This window comes from Magnolia sinica, chromosome 15 (assembly GCF_029962835.1).
Source record: "Magnolia sinica isolate HGM2019 chromosome 15, MsV1, whole genome shotgun sequence".
NCBI lineage: Eukaryota > Viridiplantae > Streptophyta > Magnoliopsida > Magnoliales > Magnoliaceae > Magnolia > Magnolia sinica.
In genome coordinates, this window is record NC_080587.1 from 52270959 (window position 1) to 52284435 (window position 13477).

Consider the following 13477-nt stretch of genomic DNA (forward strand, 5'->3'; position numbering starts at 1 on the left):
CCCATCCCTCTCTTACACAAGCCTTACCCAAAGTCAACTCTCTCTCTCTCTCTCTCTCTCTCTCTCTCTCTCTCTCCACCCATCCCTCTCATCCAAAATTCAATCAAGCTCATACCTTCCATGTCATCTCTCCTTACAACATCCATTCCTCTCCCATCTCTCACCCATTCCATCTTATCTCCCTCCATTTCCCAAGCAACCATGAGAGAAAAATCCTAAGGGGAGAAAAGAAGCCAAGAGAGGACCCATCTTCCTACCACCAAATCTTCCCATCCAACCATCAAAACTTCATCATCAACCCTTAAAGAGAAAGTTTAGGGGCCAAAGATTCCAAGGAGCTAAAGAATGAGTGATATAGGTGGGTGATTTTAGGATATCTACCGTTGATTTTCTTTTGAGGGCCCACTTGTGATGGGACCCATTTTGATGTGTGTTATAAACAAAGAGGGGCCCATACTGGCAAGGTCACTCCACTATGCCGTCTCTCTCCCTCTCTCTTTATCCCCTGTTGATGGCCCACCTCGATGCATATGTATTTTCATCCACACCATCCACTCGAGTGGGACCCACCATGCACGCGTTGTACCCAACATCCAGCCCCGTCCAACGGTCCCACCTTGCCATCCATTTGGACGGACCTAGACGGAGGTAAAACACTAATATCAGCTTGATTCAAATCAGGGGCCACGTGTACGTGGGACTCGCTGATGAAAGCATTTCATCCAAGCCATCTAGTCCATTCACGTGGATCCCACACCAACTATCTAGCTGTTGTCTTCATGTCAGCAAGTTCTGTGTGCTGACCATGATATATGTGTTATATCTGAGCCGACCATCTGCAGGATGCTGGGTCAGCAGCCAAGCAGTCCACCAGCTGGATAGCTACTGTATTGACATATGCAAGTTCTATGGGCCCTAATCACGAGGTAACTGTTATATCTAAATCGTCCATCTGCAAGTCCTGTGGACCTGATCATGAGGTACGTATTATATCTAAACCGTCCATCCATTCGCTGGGAACCCCACCGCACAGCTGTTGTCTTCACGTCAACAAGTTCTGTGGGTCCCACATGATGTATGTGTTACATCCAAACCATCCATACAATGGGCCAGCAGCAATAGCTGATATATTACGGCAACAGTTCTGTAGGTCTGCTCATGTGGTATGTGTTGCACCATACCATCCATCCATTGGACGCTGGTGGGTCCCACATGTGTGAATCCACCTCATGCATGTATTCTATATCTGGGCCATCCATCAGATAGACGGCCAGCAGCTTGCTGCGCTAGATTGAAGTCAGCGAGTTCTGTTGCTTACCATAATGTATGTATTTTACATCCAGCGGACCCACCTCTGATGTATCTATTTCATCCAGCCATCCATCTGTTTTAGACGTGGGCCCACCCCACACATGCTGCAAGTGTGGGGGTGGGGCCCACCTAGATGTATGCATTCTGTATCTACACCGTCCGTCCTTGGACGGTGCTAGAGGACGCACCATGATGTATGTGCATTATCTGCACCGTCCGTGAGACCCACTGCACACGTACAGTCCACACCGTCCATCCATTTTGTGAGCTCGTCTTAAGGCTTAAGATGGGAAATAAGACAAATTTGTCTATAAGGTGGACCACACTGCAAAAAATCAGTGGAGGATTGAACGTCTACCATTGAAACTGTTTGGGTGGTCACATGAGTTCTGGATCAATGTGCGATTTGTTTTTCCTTTTAAATCAGGACTTTGTAACCTTATGAACAGATTGGATGGAACAAAACGTTAAGGTGGCCCCCATGAATTGTTAACAGTAAAAATCATTATCTCCACTATTATTTGTGGTATGGTCCAGATGATCTTTCTATAAGATTCATTTTTTTGGGATAATGCTCCAAATGATCTCTAAAAATAGATGAATGGTGTAGATAGTCCAACTAGGACGATGGGTCCCACTTGATGTATATAAGGCTCATTGTTGCGGCCCATGTGTTGTGCCCCATTTGATGTATATGAGGCCCATATATTACCGCCCATTTGATGTATATGAGGTCCATGTATTGCAGCCTATTGTGATGTATATGAGGCCCATATGAGTGAGGCTCATTGTGATGTATATGTGGCCCATTTGGTGAGGCCTAATATGATAAATATGAGGCCCAGGAGTGAGGCCCAATGTGATGCATGTGGCCCAGGAGTGAGGCCCATCATGATGTGTATTAGGCACTTAAGTGAGGCCCATGGTGATGTATATTACGCCCTTGTGTGAGGCCATGGGCCCACTATACGTTTGGCCCTATGTGGGTCACTCCTTGGGAGCAATGTTGGTTAAATGTCCACATTGATGGGTGATGATGGTTAAATGTCTACATTGTGACCTTCTCTTAGGCTTTTGTTAGGCTCATTCTCATTATTCTGGGTCAACCCAAATCATTGGGCCCCATTGATATGTGTATGACCCATCTATTAATATTGGGATAACCCATAATATTGTGCCCCCATTGGTTGCTGGTAGGATTGTTTTAATCTTGGAGTCCATCTATGGACCCTGCCCTGTCAATAGGCGGGTTATCTGACAGGGCGATTACAAGCATACTTAACATAATATCATTATACATGCCCATACGCATTATCTGCATGCTTGTGATGAGACGTGGTTGACCATTGCATATGCCTTCTGGCAAGTTGTTTGTGGGACTCCTTGATAGGCAGTGTTGTCCCTTATGAGCGCATGGTATGTGTAGGATTGATGCACGACTGGATTGTATGACTCATGAATCTTGCATTGTGTGATGTTGTTACTATACACCCTAGTGACATTAGGGCCGTGACCTCCACAGGCACATCGTGGAGGGCCGGATTGGATACCAAAAATACTGTTATTAGCATTAGGGCGTCATAGATGTCCCGCGGTGAAAATCTTAAACCCAAGGGTACCAGAGGATGACTCTAATATCGAGACTAGGTGGATACACGAGCGCACGAGGGCCATATACCAGTAGGTCGCGTCTCCCATTATGTCGTGGTCGGTTGGAAAGGCGTGTGACCTTACCCGCCTGAGTGAGGGGGCAATATTTAGGTTGAGTTTGACCAGCTTGAGGAATGGGTCCGCTATCGACAAGTCGGACCAAATATTGGCAAGCGGATAGTAAGGTCTCTTCGACTTACCCAGTTGTGTACTCGGATAGGGGCAACAAGTTGGCATAGAGTGTTATAGACCCTAGTGATTGTCCAGAGTAAGATCAATACTGATATTTGATGCTCTAGCAATGAGCTATATGGTTATGTGGATTCAGATGAGGACTGGCATGCATGTGTTGCATCTCGCATATGACATTAGGCTACATAGGCCTCACAACGCATGGCCTTGGTTTGGTCGACATCATTCATGCCTTACATCGCATGACCTTGATATAGTCGATAGCATTCATGCCTTGCATCGCATAGCCTTGGTACGACTGATATTATTCATGGACTTACCAGCATATTTTCACATTACTCTAATATCGCATACCTAACACTTGCCTTACGCACACACTTACACTACCCTCTAAGCTTTTCGTAAGTTTACGCACGACTGTTGCGTGCAGGTGATGCTAGGACGCCGCAGCAGTATTGAGATTGGAGCGTGCGGCGGACTTCTTGAGCTTCTGATTATGTTATTGTATTTCCTTTTATGCATTGTACCTTAAATTTTTTTTTTTTATCATAGTGGATTTTATGATGGTGTCTTGGTTATTGTTCGTGGGTTATGATTATAGTTATGTTTATTACAAATCAAATTCATGTTGAAAATCCTCCTTATAGAATCCATGGATTGGAACCTGATATATGGGTGTCGAGAGCCGAGAATGCAGTATTACAGAGGCAGTCGGCGCTGAATTCAGCGATTGAAAATTTTATGAGTCCAGTTTCTGAGTTTGGGGCGTGACACCAGTTCCTTCTTCGGCCTTAGTCGGCCATAAGAATTTGGAATCTTGCTCGGACCTACTATTGTAGGCACTGCACATTGAGGCCTAGATGAATCGCTCCCCATGTCACGGTTTATGCTTGTAGGAGGTTAAGAACGCCCTCCTACTGGTTCCTTTCTTTTGGATACTGTTGAATCCTACATGGGACCCGTCATGGGGGCCAAGTTGTTGGTAATGGGGGCCAAGTTGTTGGTACAACACTTGTAATCACTGAGGAGGAACCGTGATTGAAGAAGGCGTCTCATCCGCGGTCATGATCGGATGGGTGCCTTATTCTATTGGGACATGAGAGTTATAATTGCTCCCACCATGCAAAAGCACCGAATTTCATTTTGAATGCATCCAACTTTACTTTTTTATGTTCTAGCATGTCCATGTAATCAAAATATCGTCCTACTTTGGCTAACCAATTGAGAAATTCTTCTATACGCAATAAGCCATTAAAATTGAGAAGTTCGGCCTTACCTCGATAGTCTCTTTTAGCACGATCTAGTCGATCGTCTTCATGGACAATTCATCAAGTAACGACGCCACCGACATCTTCACCATTGGAACTCTCATCTGGGATAGCCTATGATTTACTTCCGAAAGTGCTATACAAAAATCAAATTGTGTAGTACAACGATCATGAGCAACTGAACCTTGGGCTCAGGGTGGAATTAGTGCATCCACAATAGGGTAAAGAGTTGCCTGCAGCCATTGCATGATCAATTGACTCTCTCGGTGGAAAACTTCCATTCTTTCCGATAGATAACGAATCCTTGGATCACTGTCTATAAGATTTTGGTTCATTTAATCATTAGTTGCTATCGATCTGATGGGAGTCCTCGCTCTGATACCACTTGACGCAGGCAGGGACGTGATGAGGTCGATCGCCATCTTCCTCAAGGAATATCTACTCTAAATCCACAAAGCTCTCTCGACTCCTCACGAAGCTCCCTCGAATCCACAAGGGATAAAATTAGAAATAATTTCTAATAAATTGGAAATAACTTGATTAATGATATTAAAACAAAAATGAATTTACAACCCTTTAAATAATAAGCTCAAACCTAGGACGGAGTTTTAGACTTAGACTCCAACTCAAACACCCTAAAAATGTGACTTACTATAAATAGCAAACTTACTATTTATAGACGGTCTCCATTCGTACTAGACTTCATGGTTTTCGGTCAAAAATATTAAGTGTCCAATTTGGCCCAACCATGTTATTCTCCTAACTTTTTAAATCCATTTTCATGTTGGTAGGACTCAAAGGATCAAAAGTTATACCTAAACTAAAACTTAGCATTTATAGTAAAAATGAAAATAAAATGGACTTTTGACCATCGATTCAATCTAATGGAATCTCACAAATCAGGTGTAGGCAACCCGGCGATGGTCGGCTCAAGTAGTTTCTCCTACTCCAAAATCATATATAATATATCGAAATATTCATCTTGGTGAACGATTTAAGGTCTTGACGGTCCAGATCATTTCCACCTTCGATCCGGCCTTCTCTGGTCCATCTTTGCCATGAAAGTGGCTATGACCCACTATGCATCAGAGCATATTGAAATATATACTTATACAAAAAATGACAAAATTCGGATCCTTTGGTCAGCCATAACCACAAGGATCACAAATGACACCGGCGTGTTTTTAACTGTCTATTTACGTGCCCAATGTTGGGATAGTTCACATCATTCTATAGATGTGATTTTAATGATGGAACTGATACTTAGATTCTGTTGGAGTATCATCAACAAGCCGTATGTACAATGGATTAGTAGCTTAGTGGCACTTTTGATTTAGTAGCTTATTGGCACTTTCGATTTTCACGCAATTCTCCTACCTTAAAAGGAGTAAAAGGAAAAGAAGAAGAAAAAAAAAATTTCGCTCAGTTTAGTGTAAACTGGAATTGTAGCAAAATGATGACATTTTCAAAACATGTCAAAGCTATATATTTCATTTACCTCCTATTTTATTTCCTGCCAAATTCAGTGTCAAACAACTTTTGGAATCCGAATGCACTCAAATACATCAAAACTAATGTTCCCAAACAACTTTTTCTTTTCTTTTTTCTTTTTTCATTTTTTCAAGGAACAACTGATGTTAAGGTTGAATTGTTAATTCTTGAAGCCAAAAAGAAACAAACAGGCGAATATCATGACAAAACAAATAAGGCAAGGGGCAACATTACCTCACTTTGATGTTCCCCAGCAACGATCCAGAGCAACCTCTAATCTCAAGAGAAAGACCTGCCGAATTATGAAAAAAAAAAAAAAATCATTACCACCCACATTGCTGCCAACCTCGCAACCGTTACCAGCCGCAGACCCAGTTACTGTACATTGTCAATAAAATCTAACATCTTCCACAAGTTATCCAACATACAAAAGTTCGTTAAAAATAAAAAAATAAAAGACAACGGCAGGTGAAAATATTTAAGAGAAAAAAAAAAAAAAAAAGGGAATAGTTTTAGCAGTAGGTATGACAATCCCGTAATCAATGAAGTTAAGAGTTAGCGATCCTCAAAAAACAAGGTGAAGAAAGAGAAGCATCATGAATCAAGCTTTGTGAAACAAAATGAAACAAGAAGAGCAATCAAGCATACAATATTTGATAAAACTTCATTTTCTTCCAATAAAATCGGGCGAGTAAATTCCTGCATCTTAAATCAATATTCTCAACAATGCTAGAATCAAACTCCACACTATGTAAATCTCAACAGCCATCAAAATAGGAGGGTATAATGCAATTCCAACACTACATTAAACTAACCCAAAAATTATAAGGAGCCTAAGATTGCGTGATCGTAGCATGGAGTGAGGAAAGAAAAGTTCAAGGATATCATTCCTCAATATTTTTATGAGGGTGTGTTTGGTTGCACCAAATATCATGATATTGAGCCCCAAAATAGACTGATCATTCATGAAATATCACAATATTTGGTACGACCAAACGCACAGTAAATCTTGCCAAATCGAAGAGCCTCCTATAAGTCTTTGGTGCGAGAGACTATTAACGTCTAATCGATCATCTCCAAAAGCACAAACAAGCTGAGTTTTCAAATATATAAAATGACAAAAACAAAACAGAAGACGAAGACATGACAGCTTCGAAAACTAAAAGTTGTGCATTCATTTCACAAGCATGAATATCAATCCAGGATCATACTATTTGAGCAAACTAATAAAAACCGTCGATCTCAGTGGACCAAAGTTCCTAAGTAAACTTTCCAAAATAAAGATTTACAAGTATTCTCTTTCTGATACATATTCTGCTTGCAGTGTCAAGGAGAGGAGGCTGGTTGTAGGAGACTCCTGGGAATGCATTTTTAAAGGTGAAGAAAAAAGAAAGGCGGTGAACAAAAACCAAAAAAATAATAATAATAGAATAAGGAAGCCGTAGCGTACTGAGTTACTGAGTTACTCAGTTACAGCGCACTGAGTAAAGTTTGTGGGACCCACTGTGACATATGTGCGTCTTATCCATGCTGTCCATCGGCTTTTCCGAAATATTCTAGGGGCTAATCCAAAAATTGAAGTATATCAAAATCTTAAGTGACTACATTATACGAAATAACAGGGATAATGGCGTCCACGGTTGAAACCTTCTTAGGCCCACATTGATTCTTTTTTGTCTTCAAACCTGTTAGTCAGGTCACACATGGGTGAAAGGAAAACTCAAATATCAGTTTGATCCAAAACTTCAGTGGGCCTCCTAAGAAGGTTTCAACGGTACGTGTTAAATTCACATTGTTTCCTGTTGTGCGGTTCAACTAAGCGTTTGGCATTTTGGAAACGGATTGGCTACTCTCCCTGCCACCAGCAAATGGCTGATCACCGGTGCTCTATGGGCCCCACCATGATGTACGTGTTTCATCCATGCCATCCATCTATTTTTTCAGTATATCAAAATCTCTAAGTGGGAACCCATTACAGGAAACAGTGTTGAATAAGCATCGACCATTAAAAACCTTTAGTGGGCCATAAAAGTTTTGGATCAAGCTGACCTTTGTATTTTTCCCTTCATTGGGCCTGAATGACCTAATCAACAAATTGAATGTCAAATAAACAGTACAGTGGGCCTTAGGAGGATTTTAATGGTGGATATCCAATCACTATTGTTTTCCTGGGGTGTGGTCCACCTGAAATTTATATCCTTCTCATTTTTTGGATCAAGCCTTAGAATGATCCGTAGAAATGGATGAAACACATACATCATGGTGGGGCCCACAGAGCACCAACCACCAGCTACCAGTCTGGTGGCAGGGGGAGTAGCCAATCCGTTTCCCTAAAATGAGTTGATAAAACGGATGGACGGCGTGGATAATACGGGGATATGACTGTGGCCCCGAGAGTTTACTCGCTGCTTTTTAAAAAGAGAAAACAGTCTTCATTCAATGCATCTGCTTGACACACCTCATGGAGTGGGTTACTGGACGCGGATTAGGTACTGAATCCACCAGCAGCGGGACTTGAAAGTGACGTCATCATGTTTTTTGTTTTTTGTTTTTTTTTCCGGGGGCATCTGTTCTATCCACACCATCCATCTGTCTGGAGATATCATTTTAGGGCATGAACCAAATAATGAGGCAGATCCAAAGTTCAAGTGGACCACAATGAGGCGACTTGCCTATTGGGCTTGGAGCTATTAGCTTTGCCCATGCACTGGATTTAAGTCTGGTGAGTGTATGTGTGGATTGATTAATTTTCAGGTCATGTTTAGTGCTTTGATTAGGTCATCTTAGCCTAAGTTGGATTCGTTATCTTTGACTTGATGTGTTAATGCGTTCCATCCTACGCATACGATTGTTCTAATCATTAGTTTGAGATGTGCATCTTGCATGTAGGCGTTGGTTTTCATTTTTGTCTATTTATTTATACATGGGTGAACTGATTAGGGAATAGATTAAGTACATTAACAATGGAAAACATCATATTCTACTTGATTTTGTGGGCCAATATCTTCACTACATAGAACACATCAGAGGAAGGGAGAGTATGACATGGTGGAGTTGAAAGAACCCAAATACTGTCGAGATACCTCTATGGGACAGGAGGCAGGGTGATGATAAGATCCACATAAAACGATTGGGACCGGGTGGTTTAAGACAACTCCATCTTTTACGTTTTTTTTATAATTCATCTCACTATATTTGATTGCGTTGAGATTTGTGTTGCGGAATCACACAGATCTAGATCTATGATAGCATTCCAAGAGCATCAAGCAAACATAAGAGAACACAGTGATTTTATGTGGAAAACCTTTGCGGAAAAAAACTACGGCACAAAGCGACAAATCTCCAGTATGAAAATAGAAATTACAAAGACAAAGGACTTACCCGATTTGAACAACTTCGAATCTCACTTTTGCTACACCCTTTAGAAACCCTAAAACCATTTTAGGAACCCTTGGAACTCCTTTAAAAAGCATTTACATTGCCTAAAAAGACCCTAGGGACCCCTATTTATAGTTTAGGAAATACCCTTTTCATACCGACCTTGGAACGGTCCGGAAACTGCCTCAAATTTACGCAGTCCGTGTGTAGTCTGCGTAACCTTTGACTAGTCAAGTCATATCTTTGACTGGTCGAAGGACCCCTTCGACAGGTCAAGCGTCCCGGAAACCCAAAATCTCTCGTTGTTAGACTTCGAGTCGAGCAGGCTACGACTGGTCGAAGGACACCCTCGACCGGTCGAGCCAACCCCTCGATTAGTCGAGCAGCGCGGTGAATATAATATTTAAGACATTCTTTTACAACAATCTCCACCATGTCTTTAATCTTTAATCGTGTAGCTTCTTGACTTCTTCTCTTATTTCTGCATCACATCATAGCTTATTGTGTACACTCCGTCCTCCTTTTTGCCATCACCAAGCCCAGAGAAGTTGCATAGAACTTGAACTTCTCTACAAGAATGACCTTGGTAATCATGTCTTCTGGATTCAAGCTGATATGAATCTTCTCCAGTGTTACGCCTCATTCCTCAAGCACCTGCCAGATAACATGGACATCCAATTAATTGCTCCACTTGCTAGTACAAACAAGTAACCTGAAGTCGACTTCCTAGAATCCACACTGCCTACGTAATCTGAATCCACATACTTAACCAACTTTGTCCCTGTCTTCCCAAAAGTAAAGACATAGTCTTCTTACCTTCTCACCGCTACCCAATATTACATGATAAGGTATTTTCTCACAAGACCGATAGTCTATGAAATAACCGGTCTAATACAGACCATGACATACATTGCCAACCGCATTCGAATAAGGCTCATGAGATATATCCTGCTTTTTCTCATCTGTTTTGGGACATATCCTGAGGAAAACTTGAGGAGAGACGCGTAGGGAACGCTCTCCGGCTTTGCCCGGTCCATTACATACTTGAACAATACCTACTGAAGGTATTCTTCCTAAGATAACCAAAACTTACTCTTCTTTCAGTCTCAATGCCGAGAACCATCTTTGCAGCCCCCCGATCCTTCATCTTGAATGTCCCACTTAACCGAATATTCAGTACATTGATTTCAGACATGTCATAATTAGCGATCTACATGTCATCAGCATACAATTCCTAACTCACCATGAAGGAATCAAACCATTGCCTAGGTGACAGGTTGTACTACGACCTCCTGCAAACTTTTTCTCAGCCCCTTTAACTTCGAACTGCTCTGGTTGCTTCATGTATATCTACTCTTCTAATTTTCCTTGCAGAAGTGTAGACTTCACATCCATCATTCCAGTTCAAGATCGCATTGGCTAATTAATGTCAATCACGAATCTAATAGACACCTATTATATCGTTGGCGCGAATATCTCTGAGAAGCCGATCCCTTCTCTTTGAGCATAACCCTTCGCTACCAACCTTACTCTTTATCTATGTTGTATCCTCTTAAAGATCCACCTGCATCCAACCTCTTTTCGGCCAATTAGAAGCTTCACTAGCTCTCATGTATCGATCCGGTACAACAAGTCCATCACATAACCTATAGTCACCTTCCACTTTTCAACACCAGGCTCACCTAGAGCCATCTGAATAGAAGACGGATCCCCTGCGATATTGGAGTCATCCATCTACCTTGTCGATATCCTGCGATTATGCAGTATGATTCTTCTCATAGGTGGCTGCTCCACCTGCTACGTATCTCTGTCCGCGTGTCTCAACCTTCATGCCCTGCTCGCTCATGTGGCTATGCCCAGCATGCCATACACGTGCAAAGGTGGAATCCGCTACAGCTACTGTAGCTCCACCTTTTGAAGTGCTCCCGATCAACTTGTAAACATTATTGAGTCGTTGCGCTTTCATGATTACCCGCGCCCCCTTAGATACTTTAAAGACACCATCAATACTTGTGAACATACACCCTATAACCTCGAGTGCACTAGGAGAAATCAGGTTCTTTTTCATGTCAGGAACGTGCCTTAGCCCAGTCAGGGTACATTCCACCCCATCAAACATCTTAATATGCACCATACCAACTGCCATAACATTACAGGCACTGTCAATGCCCATAAATACCTATCCACCATCGCACTCCCTGTAGTTGGTGAACCAACTCCAATGAGGAGTCATGTGAAAGGATACCCCTGTGTCTAGAATTCACTCGTCCCTATGATCATCGTATAGCTGTTTGATCGTAAACACAGACAAAACATCACCATCACATCCACTCGATCCATCTGGCGTGGCAGCATTGGCCTCCCTGTACGAAGCCTCAGATTCTTCTCTCTTAGATTTAGGATATGTACAATCCTTCTTCACATGTCCTTCCATTTCATAGTTCCAACACTTTACTTTTCCTTTGCCCTTAGACGATTTTCAGAGAATTTTCTCGTATAGACATTCTCTAACTTCACCTACAACTTAGCTACAGTTTTCTCCCTAATGACATTGTAGAGAACCTCATCCGTGAGGCATAAACGGATCGATGATAAGGCCTTCTTATCAAGAGTATTCCAATCACCATCAAACATGGTAGAATTTCACTCCTCAGTAGCACCATCTTCGCCTTACTTGATTAAGGAACTGATCATCTTAATCTTCCATAACTCAAAGCTATTTTTCCCTAAGTACTTCTCAATATCATACCTAGTGCTTACCATTGATGTTAATCCCTCAGATTCAGATCTGTGTCCCAATGATAGCTCTGATACCACTTGTTGGGATTTGTGCTGTGGAATCACACAGATCTAGATTTAAGATAGCAATCCGAGATCATCAAGCAAACACAAGAGAATATAGTGATTTTATATGGAAAACCCTTGCGGGAAAAAACCACAGCACAAAGCGATAAATCTCCACTATGAAAATAGAAATTACAAAGAGAAAGGACTTACCCGATTCGAACAACCTCGAATCTCACCCTTGTTAAACCTTTTAGAAACCCTAAAACCCTTTTATGAACCCTTGAAACCCCTTTAGAAAGCCTTTGCATTGCCTAGAAAGACCCTTAGGGACCCCTATTTATAGTTTAGGAAACACCCCTTTCGCATCGACCTTGGAACAGTCTAGAAACCGCCTCAAATTTACACAGTCTGCGTAACCTTGAACTAGCCGAGCCATGTCTTCGACTGATCGAAGGACTCCTTTAATCGGTAGAGCCTAACCCTCGACCAGTCGAGAGTCCCAGAAACCCAAAATGCCCCGTTGCTGGACTTCGAGTCGAGCGGGCTACGATTGGTCGGAAGGCACCCTCGACCGGTTGAGCCAGCCCCTCGACTGGTCAAGCAATGCGGTAAATACAAGATTTAAGGCATCCTTTTGCAACAGATTATTGGCTTTCAGGAGTTGTTTCAATGTAACAAATTTTATTTTATTATTATGGTTTTAAAAAAATAAAAAATAAAAAGAGCAGAAATAATCCATTATGTTTTCTTAATCTTTTTAGTAACCGCATATGTTTAGGTGGAACAATTTTAACCTTTGTTTAAAATATACTTAAAACATAATATATTATTATATAATTGAAATTAAACATATGAAGTATTGTCCCATTAGACATTGAATCTTATAGTTATTTAAAATATGATTTTATTATTAGGAAAGCAACTAGCCCTAATACAACTTGTTTGATGTGGAAGCAACCTCACATAACATTAAACAATACAATACAGAAAGAAAATTTAAGCAACCACAGGTAACATACGAATTTTATGTGAAAAACTCTTGTGGGAAGAAACCACGATACAAAACGACGAATAATCCATTATAATCAGAAAGTTATAAGAGATAGAAAAACTAATTACATATTTGAAAACCCTAGATCCCTTCGAAACCCCTTCTCTGTGTTAAGCTCTATTGTATTAACCGTAATCCCATATTACAAAGGTATTTATACACTTCCATACATAATTATAAATAAAACCCGCACTTAAGCAGAACTTGCATGCAATATTGATCTAACTGTTGATCGAATCAACAGAACTCGACAGACCATCGATCGAATCGGCAATGTCTAAAAATGTAAAGTGAGCAAACATGAATTTTTAAAAATATTTCGATCTAATCAATACCATGTTGATTGAAT

At 41.3% G+C, this 13477-nt stretch overlaps 1 long non-coding RNA gene across 1 annotated transcript in view; it reads right to left on the reverse strand.

Annotated features, from left to right (window-relative positions):
- Positions 1-7112, reverse strand: part of LOC131227622 (uncharacterized) — a 77390-nt gene extending 70278 nt beyond the window's left edge. The window contains exon 1 of the long non-coding RNA XR_009162387.1: positions 6147-7112. This is a non-coding gene — a long non-coding RNA (uncharacterized LOC131227622). The remainder of the gene's footprint in view (positions 1-6146) is intronic.
- Positions 7113-13477: the final 6365 nt, after the last annotated feature.